The 12,292-nt window shown below is 34.2% G+C and overlaps 2 pseudogenes; one reads left to right on the top strand and one right to left on the bottom strand.

The window, feature by feature from the left end:
- LOC111762967 (ankyrin repeat domain-containing protein 11-like) overlaps nt 1-8,303 on the bottom strand; it is a 29,413-nt pseudogene extending 21,110 nt beyond the window's left edge.
- Nucleotides 8,304-8,323: 20 nt separating this feature from the next.
- LOC101431188 (zinc finger protein 277 pseudogene) lies at nt 8,324-9,659 on the top strand (annotated as a pseudogene).
- Nucleotides 9,660-12,292: the final 2,633 nt, after the last annotated feature.

Genomic DNA, 12,292 nt, shown 5'->3' with positions numbered 1-12,292 from the left:
ACAAGGAAATAGAATAAGAAGAACAAAGTGACAAAGAGAAGACTTAACACAAACACAAAAGCAACAGCCAATTAAACTCCAAGATTAGAAAAAGAAGCTTGACAACTGAATAAACGCATGGAATAAAATGATGGCCAATCAGCAACAAAAAACTACAAACCAAACCAATAATCAGGAAAACATGGTCCAATCCAATGAACAAACTAAAAACCAGGAAGAGTTGCAGATCATCGAACAAGTAATTATAGCTCTCAAAACACATGTTAGAGATGAATTTGATGAAGTGAATTGAAAGATTAAGAATATGAAGAAAACAATTGGAGAAAATGCAGAAGCAATTGCAATCATACAGAAAAGGATGAAGGATATGATGGCAATGAACATCACAATTCAAGAAATCAAAAACACACTCTCAGCAAGTAACAGCAGATTTGAAGTGGCAGAGGAAAGAATTAGTGATGTGAAAGACAGTATATCTCAAATAAAACAGCTAGTAGAACTGATCAATAAAAAGATGGGAAAAATCCAGCAGGTACTTAGGGACCTGAATGACAATGCAAAACACACAAACATACACATTATAAGCACCTCAGAAGGAGAAGAGAAGGGAAAGTAGATAGAAGGGGTGTTGGAGGAAATACTGGATGAAAACTTCCTAAACATATGGAGGGAAATGGATATACATGTCTAGGAAGCAGAACACACCCCAAATAGCATAAATCCCAACAGGCCTACCCCAAGGTGTATACTTGTCAAATTATCCAATGTTCAAGACAAAGATAAAATACTAAAAGCAGCAAGAGAAAAGAGAGCCATCATATACAAAGGAGGCTCCCTAAGATTAAGTGCTGATTTCTCATCTAAAACAATGGAATCCAGAAGGCAGTGGTAAAGCATAGTCAAAGTTATAAAAGAAAAAAAAATTCCAATCAATAGTACTCTATCCACCTAAGATAGCATTAAAAAATAATGGAGAGTTAACATATTCACAGATAAACAGAAACTAAGAGAGTATTCCAAGAAGAAGCCTCCCCTCCAAGAAATACTAAAGAGAGTTCTGCAGAAAGAAAGAAAAAGACAGGAAAGCCAGAGTTGGAGGAGAGTGTAAGAATAACTAAAAGGACAAAAAGAGGAAAAAAAAGTAAAAGAAAATATGACAAACACAAATCCAAAGAAAATATAGCTAATATAAGTAATTCCTTGAGAGTAATAACACTGAATATCAATCGATTAAACTCACCTGTTAAGGGTCTCAAACATGAAGACTGGATAAGGAAATATGACCCATCTATATGCTGTGTACAAGAAACATATCTTAGACCCAGCGATTCAAGGAGTTTGAAAGTGAATGGCTGGAAACAATCTTACAAGCAAACAATTACCAAAAAAAGGACAGGAGTAGCTATATTAATATCAGACAAAATAGGCTTTAAATGCAAAGCAATTGTGAGAGACAAAGATTGATACTGCATATTAGTGAAAGGGATAATCTTTCAAGAAGAAAGAACAGTCACTGACATTTATGCTCCTAAAAAGTGCATCTCCAAACACATGAGGCAAACACTGGAAAAACTAAGTGAAGGAAGAGTAGCCTGTACCTTTATAGTTGGGGACTTTAATACACCACTATCAGGTTTGGAAAGAATATCTCAAAAGATAATCCAAAAAGAAACAAAAACTTTGAACAATATATTAGAGCCCTGATCCTAATAGATATATTCAGAACATTACACCCCAATACAGCAGGATAAACATTATTCTCAAGTGCACATGGAATATTCCCCTAGATAGACGTCACATGCTAGGCAACAGAGAAAGTTGCAATGAATTCAGAAAGATGGAAATCATACTTAATATTTTCTCTGACCTCAGCAGAATGAAGCTGGGAATCTGCAGGGGCCAGAGACTCAGATTTGGCAGCAAAATATGGAAGTTAAACAATACACTCTTAGAAAACCAGTGGGTCAATGAGGAAATCCCAAAAGAAATCAATAACTACTTTAACGCAAATGAAAATGATAATAAAATGCATCAAAACTTATGGGATGCAGCAAAAGCAGTATTGAGAGGGAAATTTATAGCCATAAATTCACACATCAAAAAAGAAGAGCTGAAATTGAAGAAATAATGACAAACTTGGAGGAATTAGTAAAAAAAAAAAGAAAAACTTAATTGAAAGGAAGAAGAAAGAAAGAAATAGCAAAGATCAGAGCAGAGCTAAGTGAAATAGAAAAAAATAAAGCACTTATAAAAATAACAAAACCAAGAGCTGGTTCTTCGAGAAGATCAATAAATTGACAAACCCTTAGCTTACTATCAAAGAAAAAAAGAGAGAAGATGCAAATACACAAAATAAGAACTGAGAAAGTAGATATCACAACTGGTTCCACAGAAATAATAAATATCATGAGGATACTTCGAAAAATTATATGCCAACGAGGACGATGTAAAGGAAGTGGACAAATTTCTAAAAACTCATAAGTAGCCTATATTGACGAAAAAAGAAATTGATGATCTCCACAAACCAATCACAACTAAAGATATAGAGTCATTAAAAACCTCCCAACTAAGCCAGATGGCTTCACAGGTAAATTCTACCAAATATTGGGGAAAGATCTAACACCAATCTTATCTTGCTTAAATTCTTCCAAAAAATTGAAACAGAAGGAACACTGCCTAACTAATTCTATAATGTCGACATTACCCTAATACCAAAGCCAAATAAAGAAACCACAAGAAAGGAAATTACAGACCAATCTCTGGAATAAACCTAGACGTGAAAATCCTCAACAAAATTCTTGCTAATCACATTCAACAACACATTAAATGAATTATACACCATGGCCAAGTGGGACTCACTCCTGGCATGCAAGGATGTTTCAACACAAGAAAATCAATTAATGTAATCACCATATAAACAGATTTAAGGGGAAAAAATCCTGTCATCATATCTATAGATTCAAAAAGAGCATTTGACCAAATAAAGCACCCTTTCCTAATAAAAACACTGGAAAAGATAGGAATAGAAGGAAATTTTCTGAATATGATAAAGGGTATATATGAAAAACCCACAGCTAACATCATTTACAATGGTGAAGTCCTAAAATCTTTCCCACTAAGATCAGGAACAAGGCAAGGATGACCATTATCACCCCTTCTATTTAACATTGTGTAAGAAGTACTTGCTTGAGCACTGAGGAAAGAACCAGACATAAAAGGCATCCAAATTGAAAAGGAAGAAGTCAGAATTTCACTATTTTCAGATGACATGATCCTCTACATAGAAAACACTGAGAAGTTTTCAGCAAAGCTTCTAGAAATTATAAGTTAGTACAGTAAAGGCACAGTTTATGGGATCAGTATTCAAAAATCAGTAGCATTTCTGTACACCAATAATGAGCAATCTCAGGAGGAAATCAAGAAACAAATATTTACAACAGCAAATTGAAAAATCAAATAACTAGTAATAAATTTAACTATAATATGCAAAAGACTTATACACAGAAACCTGCACAACTTTCAAGGAAATCAAAGAAGATCTTAATAAATGGCAGAATATTCCCTGTTCATGGATAGGAAGACTAAGTATTATTAAGATATCTAGCCAACCAAAACTGATCTAAAGAATCAAAGCAATCCTAATAAAAATCAATAGAGCATACATTAATGAACTAGAAATACTTAATATGAAATTTATTTGGAAAGGAAAGAGGTCCTGAACAGCCAAAGGCATACTGAAAAAGAAAAATGAAATTGGAGGAATCACACTACCTGACTTCAAAACATACTACAAAACTACAGTAGTGAAAATGACATGGTATTGGCACAAGGATGGACACACTGACTAATGGAACTGAATTGAGAGTTTTTATATAGATCCTCATATATACAGTCATATGATATTCGACAAGGCCACAAACACACTCAACTGGGAGAGAATGGCCTCTTCAACAAATGGTGCCTGGAGAACTGGGTATCCATACATAAAAGAATGAAAGAGGATTACCAACTCACACCTTATATAAAAATCAACTCAAGATATATCAAAGGCCTAAATATAAGAACCAAGATCATAAAGACCTTGTCTTGGAAAGCAATGTAGGGAAGCAACAACACAACCTTGTAACAGGCAATGGCTTCATGAACTTCACACCAAAAGAACGAGGAGCAAAAGAACAAATAGATAAAAGGGACTTCCTCAAAATTAAAGCCTTTTACACCTCAAAGGATTTTGTCAAGAAAGTGAAAAAATAACCTACCAATGGAGGAAATATTTGGTAACGATATATTGGACAGAAGACTAACATTCTTTATATATAAAGAACTTTTACATCTTGAAAATAAAAAGGTAAACAAACAATTTTTTAAAAATTAGCACTGGATTTAAACAGACATTTCTCCAAAGAAGAAATAAAAATGGCTAAAAAGCACATGAAAAAAAATGCTCAAAATCACTAGCTGTTAAGGAAATGCAAATCAAAACGACAAGGAGATACCATCTTACTCCCATGAGGCTGGCAGCTATGAAAAAAAAACAAAGTCTACAACTGCTAGAGAGGATGTGGAGTAAAGGGAACACTCCTTCACTGCTGGTAGGAATGCAGAAGGAACCAGGCATTCGGGAGGATTGTTTGGTGGTTTCTCAAAAAGCAAGCTATAGATTTGGCATATGACCCAGCAATTCCACTGCTGGGTATATACCCAGTAGAACTGAAAAAATTTGAAAAAAAAAAGATAAATAATGACTGATGTTCAGAGCAGCACTATTCACTATTGTCAAAAGTTGGAATCAACCCAAATATCCATCAACAGATGAATGGATAAATAAAATGTGGTATATTCATACCCTGGAATACTACTCAGCTATAAGATGGAATACAGTACACACACATGTGATAACATGGATGAATCTTGAGGATCTCATGTTGAGTGAAGCAAGCCAGGTATTGAAGGACAAATACTACATGACCTCACTAATATGAAATAAGTAAACCAAGCTGACTCACAGAGCTAGAGATTGGATGATAAGTGTAAAGGAAGTTGGGAGGGAGAGGACACTTATAAACTGATATCTACATGGGTGAAATCTTTGATAATCTGGAAATAAGTGCTTGTACAGGGAGTGGATAAATGGCAGCGATACCTTTGGATGGGGCTTTGCAGGCTTGACAGGGGCTAGGGTTAGTAGGATGGGTCAGATGACCCAAGAATTTGGGGTAAGTGTGGGGGGATTTACCCCAGGCAGTGAACAGGGAGGTGAAGAAGGTCACACACCACATGAGGGAGCCAAGAGTGCCTACAGCTGCAAGTAGTAGAATTGTATCCATCATCCATGTGGAATTTAAACCCCCTCTTGATATAGAGGTAGAGTGGACATAACCATCCCAGGGTCCACAGGATGGAGGAATAGAGTATGGATTAGAGTGGACTTACTGATATTCTACTATGGAACTATTGTGATTAGTAATGGAAGAAATTGTAGCATTGATGTGGAGAAATTGGCCATGGTAGCTGCTGAGGTTAGGGAGAGAGAAGAAGAGATATGATGTGGGGGCATTTTCATGACTTGGAGTTGTCCTTTGTGCTACTGCAGGGACAGATGCTGGGCATTGTATGTCCTGCCATGGCGCATTATTTGGACTGGGGTAGAGTGAATTACAATGTAAACCATTATACATGTGGTGCAGCAGTGCTCCAAAATGTATTCACAAAATGAAAAAATATATATAACAATTGTAACAAGTAAAATAATAGAAACAATTTCAAAACCCTTGGAAATGCTCATATTATAATGAGGTGGAAAATATCTGCTTGAGTCATTAAAATTGATTATCAAATTTAATTATTTATCTAATTGGCAAACAATATAATAAAGAAAATCAAATAAGTGATAATATATCTGTAGTCTTTACAAATAAAATACAGGAATCCCAGTGAAATTAGAATTTCATATGAAATAAATGTTTTTTTTTCATTTTTAATTATATTTTTATTACAGAATTTGTGAACGTACAAAAAATCATGCACATGCATAGAATTCCCTTATCACACCCTTCACCACCACCCCACAGCATTTTATAACACTTGTTACAGTTTGTGAGATGATATCATCATGCTATTACCAGTAATTATGCTCCAGATGGAGCTCCTGAGGGAAAGTTCAGCCATTCACCTGATTTTTATAGCTGAAGAAACCGGAGCCTTGAACATTTGAGAAATCCTGGAAAGTAATGAGTCCCAGGGAGAGAGATGAGCCTTATGCTAGTTGACAGTTGAGATCAGAAGAAGCTGGGACCACAGAGTCTTAGGTGGAAGAGGAAAGCTGAATCCTCACAGAGAAAGGTCGTAATGTTGTTCCAACACATGGCAACAGACTTTGGTGAGGGAAGATACTTACTCTTTATGGCCTTGTGAATGTAAGCTTCTATTCCAAATAAATACCCTTTATAAAAGCCAACAGATTTCAGATATATAGCATCAGTACCCCTTTGGCTGACGTACACGACCTAAATCATTCTATGAGGCCAACATCACCTTAAGAGCATAGGAAGATGAAGATATTACGAAAAAAAATGAAAATTACAAATTAATTTCTCTTTATGAATATAACTGCAAAAATCCTGACCAAAACAGTTGAAAATTAAACCCAAAAGCATATTTAAAGAATCATATGCCACGATCAAGTGGATTTTATCCCAGATATGCAAGGGTGGTCCAACATAAGAAAATAAATTAATGTAATACATCTCTTTAACAAGAGGAAGGGGAAAACACATTATCAACTCAATTGATGCAGAAAAAGTATTTCACAAAATTCCAAATTCCTTTCTTGGTTTAAAAAACAGAGAACATTTAAAAAATAGTGATAGAAGGTAACTTCCTCAATTTGATAAAGGGCATAGATGAAAAACCTACTGCTAACATCATACTGCATGGTAAAGGACTGAAAGCTTTGCTTCTAAGATTTGGATTAAGACAAGAATGTCCCAGTAATCATCACCCCTTAATTCAGCAAAGTACTGGAATTTCTAGCCAGAGCAACTTGGCAAGAAAGAAAATGAAAGGCTTCCAAATTGAAAATGAAGAAGCAAAATCTTCCCAATTTGAAAATGACATTATCCTATATGCAGAAAATCCTGAAAAATACAAAACAAAGTTCCTAGAGCTAATAAATGAATTCAGCAAAGTGGCCTTGTTCAAGAATAACACCCAAAATTCATGAGTGCTTCTATTCACAAGTAATAAAGGATCAGAAATGGAAACTAAGAAAAAAATTCCTAGCACAGTAGACAACTAAAAGTATAAACACTCTAGGAATAAATTTAACCAAGGCTTATAAGGATTTGTGTATAGAGACCTACAAAATATTGCTGAGTGATATCAAAGAAGATGTAAATAAATGAAAGGATATCCTATGTTAACGGATTAGAAGAGTAACTTTCAGTAAGTTTATTAATTCTACCCAAAATGATTTACAGAATCAATGCAATATCAATCAAAATTCCAAAAGCTTACTTTGCAGAGATGGAAAACTCAATTGTCAAATTTATTTGGAAGGGTAAGTAGCCCTGATTAGCAAAAGACACCTTGAAAAAGAAGAATCAAGGTAAAGGACTCATACTTTCTGACTTTAAAGCTTATTACAAAGTTGCAGTCTTCAAAACAGAATGGTACTGACACAAGGATAGATATATCAACAAATGGAATCAAATTAATAGTTGAGAAATAAACCCTTACACCTAAGACTAACTGAATTTTGACAGGGCTGCCAAGTCCATTCAATTCGGGAAGAATAGTCTCTTCAACAAATGGTGCTGGGAGAAATGAATATCTATGTACAAAAGAATGAAAGAAGACCTCTGTATCATACTACATACAAAAATTAATTCAAAGTAGGTAGAAGACCTTAATTAAGGAATCTGAATTAGAAAACTACTAGAAGAGAAAATAGGGGAGTATCTTCTGTATCTAGTGTTAGGCAATAGTTTCTTAGACTTTACACCCAAATCACAAGTATTGAGAAAATTAGGTAAATGGGACCTCTTCAAAATTAAAAAAAAAGTTTGTACATCAAAGGACTTTGTTATGAAAGTGAATGATAACTTAAAAAATGGAAGAAAATATTTGGAAACCACATATCCTATCAGGATATGGTATCCAAAATATATAAATCCTGCAACTCAACAATAAGAAGACAAATGACCCAATTTAAAAATTGTCAAAATCCCTTCAGCGATGTTAACGGCTGCTCCTAAGACCAGAGGGGCTGCTTCTACAGGGAGCAGGATGATAGTGGTAACCATTGTGGAATTGGGTTTTCCATTATGATGACACTAAAGATTGTATTCTGGAGCCATTTTCCCTGACAGAAAGTCCAGGTGGCACCACTACTTTAGAAGGTTGTTGATCTCCACCTTGTATTTTCTGTGAATAATATTTTCCTGTGTCTGAGCAAGATAAACTTCTAAAGCACATGATTATCAAGCATAAGGTTGTCATAGCTGATATCAAGTTGGTTGCTGATTTCCAGTTATATTTTATATTGGAGGAAAAGTTTCACTGAGCAACCCATCACAGATTTTTGTAGTGTGATAAGGATCAATTCCGCAGCTTCATTTTAAGAACAAGAAAATTGTTTTTAAGTGATTTTTTTTGTCAGAAGGTAGAGTTTTTAAAGAACTTCAGAAACAAAGACTAAAATAAATGCTGAAACAATAACAGCAAGAAAGAAATAATACTAGATTTCATGGCATTTGTATATTTTGCAGTACAGAATTCCTCAGAAATAGACCTACCTTTTTAAACCACTTGGCCAGAGAACATGCTTTCGATATTGGATTACCAGACAATATTTTTAAACTGAAATCAATTTCTACATAAATTACAGGAAAAGCTTGGCAACATAAAGAGCTTGTACTGTGAGAAGACCTTCAGGGACAAAAAGTAAACTTAAGGAACATGTGAGAAAAAAAAAAAGGCATTGTAAGATCAATCCTAAGAACAGAGAGTATTTTTAGGTTATCAATTATTTGGAACTTCAAAAATCTTGTACTGAAGTTCAATTGAAAGATGATTGGGAGTTGTTAGACTATCAGAAAGATGACAGTTTTAAGTGTTAAAAACTCCCTGTCTCTGCTGTCTGCCTATTTTATGATAAGCAAGCAGAAGTAATTGAGAAATTACATGTCTACATGGAGGATGCACATGAATTTCATCTCCTAAAAATAAAATAAGAACTTGGATTAAATTTCTGTCCACAAGTGAAACTAGTTAATTTCATTCAGAGGAAAGTTCACTAATGTAGGCTGCCATATGAAGCGTAAATCCCAAGCAGATGTAAGGACTCATACGGTAAAAGCTAAACATATATTACTGCTTCCTGAAAGACATTAGATGAAATACAGTACTATTTTCCAATCTGTGAAAATGATACTATGCTGTGTACATTGTCTGACAGTGAAAATGACCTGGCAGCTTAGGAACAAAATGAAAATATTTCCATCATCAGTGCAGACACATCGAAACTGCATGCTTTGAAACAAAGCCTTATTTTGAATCAGTTGCTACTACAAGAATACTTTAAAAATGCTGCAGAAGCAATTTTACATTTTTTCTCTTGTAAGACAGATACACACAAAAAAGTTGAAATTGAGCATTAGCAAAGAAGAAAGTCCTTGATGGAATATTTTTTTAATGGACGTTCATTTCAGAAAATAAAGTAGAAAAGAAAAAATAAAATGAGGACTTTTGTATCTTGAAAGTAAATTTCTAGTGCATAATCATTTTAAATGAAGTTGTTTCATAAAACTCATAATTATCTATAATAAGGAAGATATGGAATTCATAAATAAATGATATGTTCAAATTGTTTATAAACCTGCTTTAACCGGTAGTTTTATTCTCCTCCCAGCAGCCTTTCTTTACCCAAGTCCCAAAGTTTGACAAATGTGTGCTTTCTGGACTACATTTGGTAAGCTATAAATGAGCTGACTAACAGAGCCATGGAAGAAAGGAAAAATAGTTAAAGACCTGTATAATGCATAAATTGAACACTATTTCAGAATAATCAAAAGATAGTTAAATCAACATTACTGATTTGTGCCTAGAGTTGCCAAACTCTCTTGTAATGGACATCAAGCCAATCACCTCACCTTCCTCTCCAGGAGGTAAAGGACTGGTCTGCTTTTTGTTACTATAAGATGAGGTAAGTTTTGTCTGACCCAGAAATCTATTTTGCCTGTGTCTTCTCCTTATAGAATGTCTTAATGGCACCATTAGTTATACTGAATTCCCTTAAGCCATTTTGTTTTCTGTATCTTTGTCCCTGAGTTGACCACCATACTGATGCATACTGTATGTTGGAAATTCTATTAAACTGAAGAGGTTAAAGAATGACAGAGGAGGGTGGTATAATATAGTTTTAAGCTGAATTTGGGTGGCTTCTGGGCTATCACTATTTTGATTATATGTGTTAGCATAAAAAATCCAGAGATAATTGAAAAGTAAAGTCTATTTGTCTCAATTACTAAAACACTAATGTTAAGTGGAATCTGTCCTGGAGAATAATTTTGTCCTAAGTTTTTATATTTGCTTAAATGCAAACAATACATCCTCATTAAATATTGTATCATTTTAGATTATTCTTTAATAACAAAAATATTCTTTTTTGAAAATATCCTGACAGCCTATGTTCAGGGAGATTTTATTATTATGGCGTTTTCCCACTTGTAATATTCTCAGCCATTGAGTCCCCATCTCCCACAGGAAAATAGTAAAGTTTTCCAACTGTAGTCTGCAATGCCTGGTACTAAAATGGTTCTTCAGGGCTCTGCAAAAGAAAGCTATGGGAGCATTTACAATCATATAGATCTACGAAAACATCTTAAAATGCAAGCTGTATTCTACAACTTACTTTTGTACTATTCAGGTCTGGTCTGACCTGGTATTACAAGCAAGAATGAGGCATGATTGTTTTTTCAGTGAAAAAAAATATATATACAAGGTTTCTTATGAAGTACATTTTATTATGTGCTTTTATGGGCAGTTTTTTAATATGGAATTATTTAACATACATCAAAGTAAAATAAAATACTGGCTATATCTAAAATTTTCTCTAACATGTATTTCTAACCATTTCTTTTAAACAGAAACACAATACCATTGTGACACCTACAAAAACTAACCATAGCATTATTATTATGTTTCCAAATTTCCCCAGTTGTGTAAAAAGTGTCTTTTTACAACATTACCATTTATAGGATAAACATTTTTTTATCCTCATAAGATACAGTGAAAAGGACAGAAAATCACTTTTATGGATTCCTCCTAAAAATGTGTAACCTGCATGTAAGCAAGAAGAAACATCAGTCAAACCCAAATTGAGGAACAATGAAATAATTGTCCTTACTCTTAAAAAACATCAAAGTTATGAAAAACAAAAGACTGAAAAACTGTTCCATATTGAAGAGATAAAGAGGGAATTGGATCTATAAGTTGTCGTAGATGGATGTCAGCTATTATATATATTTTTTAATTTAAATTTTGGAGTATAATCAATGTTTGTTTTAAAATAGAACAACAAATTTGTTTGTTTAAGTCTGTATATGGGGAACAGAGAAGTGTAAAAAGGATACACATCAAAATTTTGCATTAGTTTCTTCAGGAGGGTGGAATTGGAGCATAAATATGGGAATGAAATTTCAAAATATGCAGAAAGATAATAAATAAAAGGTTTGCAAAAAATCTGTCCTTCTCAAATTGCCAGTCTTACTATGCAGCAGTCATTTTTTTTCTGGTGATTACCACAAGAACTCTATATTATATTCTTATGCACCAATTTTCTATTTACAAAATTTTAAATATTTACATGGTAAGAGGAGAGAGCTTTGTCATTTTGACCCCGCCATGTGACAAAAAGGAAAAGGCTCAAACAGCTAAGGCCCCAGGGATAGATGAACCATTTTCCTCAGATTACAGTTGATTTTGGGGAGACAGTTGAGAATGAAGTGGAAAGCCTGAAAAGAAATGTGCCCTGTGTCAGGAGAGAGAGAAAACCCTGAGAGACAAGCCCTGTGCAAACCTGTACCTGAGAAAGGAAGCCCAGAGGAGAAGGCTGAACTCTCAGTGATCAGCAACTATCTTGTTTTGACATTTATTTCTTTTTCTTGGCCAATAAATCCACACAATAATAAGCAGAATTGATGATGGTGGACAAGTTTGTTTTTTTTATTTGAAAGACTTCTCACCAGTCATCACCTATCTGCTGCTGCCTTTTCCACAGCCTTGGGAGTTC

This window comes from Dasypus novemcinctus, chromosome X, assembly GCF_030445035.2.
Source record: "Dasypus novemcinctus isolate mDasNov1 chromosome X, mDasNov1.1.hap2, whole genome shotgun sequence".
NCBI lineage: Eukaryota > Metazoa > Chordata > Mammalia > Cingulata > Dasypodidae > Dasypus > Dasypus novemcinctus.
The sequence above is the reverse complement of the archived record's forward strand: the minus strand, read 5'-3'. Positions and strand labels throughout refer to the sequence as shown.